The sequence below is a fragment of the Pleuronectes platessa genome, chromosome 11 (assembly GCF_947347685.1).
Source record: "Pleuronectes platessa chromosome 11, fPlePla1.1, whole genome shotgun sequence".
NCBI lineage: Eukaryota > Metazoa > Chordata > Actinopteri > Pleuronectiformes > Pleuronectidae > Pleuronectes > Pleuronectes platessa.
In genome coordinates, this window is record NC_070636.1 from 22,162,954 (window position 1) to 22,165,553 (window position 2,600).

Consider the following 2,600-nt stretch of genomic DNA (forward strand, 5'->3'; position numbering starts at 1 on the left):
GAATTTAGGAAAGTTTAATGTCCCCAAAACAAAACCAAATGAATATATTAGCTGTGCCAAGTAGCAGTAAGAGTTGATGTTCACAAAGTACCCCTTGGTTCAGAATCGGTCTAGCAGTTCTGGTCTAGCTGAGGTTATGGTTTTAGTACTGCAAAGTGACAGTAATCAGCACAAAGAGGGTGGTGCCAGTGGAATGATATACACGGTTGGTTAGCAGGTTGACTTTCTTTTCATTGACTCTGCTGAGGAACAGAATGTGACTGTGCAGCTCCCCACCTTATTTTCCATATACTGATGCCAAGTGCCTTCACCTTCTGTTTTAAATCAAGGATGAAACAGCCTAAAAAATTTATTAAATAATATAAGATCAAGCATTTGGAGGTTTGTATGAGTTTGTTAGTGCTCAGAGGTGCTGAGTTATAATTATATATTCTTAATATATTATTAAACAGTGTGCAGTTCAAAACATTTGTAAACATTGTTGGATTGAATACTCTATTCACTGAATGGTTCTGCATAGATCTCCGAGCTAAAATTATGTATAATAACTCATGCTATAATTCTTACAAGATGTTATTTGTGAATTTGCGGACCCTGTTACCTTTATTTACTGATTTGTCTCATATGAAATTTGGCCTCGACCTCACACTTTCACTAATAACATCATTAAGGAATTAAATTAAAGGCTACATGTGTTTTCTTATTTAGAAACAAGAAATGTTAACGTTAAAGTTATACCTTTAATCTGCATGTGCTGCGGAACAACACAAAGCAAGCTCACAGACAAACTGACACTGAGACCAAATGGCTGAGTTAAGCAAAATAAAAAAGTAGTAGATGGTAGTTCAAGAACTTACCAAAGAACTGTGTGGTTTCAATCATGATTTCTGTGCATTGTAAGGATCATTGTTATTTATCCAATTCCAAAACTGATCGACAGGTTTTGCACAGTGCTGACTTCATTAAAATGGAATTTCCTCCTCCTGCCAAAACATTCTCAGCATCGTGCACAAGCTTTTGTTCCTGACTCCTTACTGAAATTCAGCTATGATTGTTTTCTCAGGGTTTCCCCACCCAGTGTATACCTGCATTACCTGTGATCAGAAGCCTCACTTTCTCTGACGGAGCAAAGACTGAAGGGTGAGCTCCACCATTTTTCTATGACCTAAGCTTACTTTCTGATGTAGAATCGCTGAGTTTTATTATAATATATATATATATATATATATATATATATTTAATAATCTTACTTCTTCTTATTTATTCTGATTTTTTTTATTATTATTTGATTGTGCTATTATAATTTGCTTTGTAATCTTATACAATGTAAGAGTGCATTGGTTTCTGAACTAATTACATTGTTTTTTACAATTTGTTAATCGCTTGTAAAGCCCTTTGAACTGTAATCGATGTATTTGAAGGGTGCTATTTAAAAAAACTTTGATTGATTAATTGATAAATCTCTTAAGAACATATACATTCTTAAAGCGTTAGTAGGCCCAATTTGTGATTGTGTTACTGTGGTAAGGTCTCAGTCAATGATCACACACAGATGGACGTACTTCTTACTAGGATGATTTTCCTCCCAATTTTTTCTCCCAGTATTCCTTTTCCTCTTCTAAACGTCAACAACCTGAGAGTCAAAATAGTAGAAAAGGTGACAGAACTCTGTTGTCACTATGGGAGGCCGCAGAACGCCAGCCCAAGTTCTGCTGCTTTCAGCTGTCGGGGTTGGTAAGTGTCCACCCCTGTTCTTTTATTGCACTCGGTGAGGATCACACACTGTTTAGACGATACACATGATAAAGAATCAAATTAAATGTTTGTATCTTTCTTGCATTCCCTCAGTTTGTCTATCGACACTGGTCTCCACAATGGTAAGTCTATTTTATCGCAGCTGATTTTTGTGTAAAAATGCCTATCGATCCTGAATATGTTAACCCTCTTTATATTCTGTGTTTCAGCTAAATACAACATCAGGTCGGAAAAACTTTTCTTTAATCAAACTGATTTATTCTTAACTGTCACATTAACTGAGTAAGCTGTTAGACTGTTAATTTTATGTAATCACTATTATTTTGACATTTGTAGGGCCAGATCCACCTCAAAACAGGTTAGCATGCACATTTCAAGATTTTTAACTCTTTCATACATCAGTGTCCAGGAGGAACACATTTTCAGTAATGTCATTCATAACTTCTATTTCGTTTTATTTTGTTCTAAGCCAACCCACTCCAAGTAGTGGTTACCAGAAAACTTGCCAAGCAGAAAATCTTCGAGATGCCAGTCACAGAGTAAGTTCACATTAGAAGTAAATAAGAAATGCCCCGGAAACCCAATAATCGATGTAACTTTAAAAAGTCGCTACCAAGAAGTGTTGATAAATGACACCCCCTTGTGTTAAAAATCATGCAGTACATGCCAATGTTCTTTTCTGTGTTCTTTTCTAGGTATCAACTGCTGTTGACACACTGGCAGTGGAACTATCCTGTAAAGGGAGAAAAAATGGAAGCTTATCCAAAGACAAGTCCATGGAGTTGGAACAAAATCTCAGAAAGATTCTGGACTTGACTTTGAAAGTCTTCTTTGACCTGGTAAAA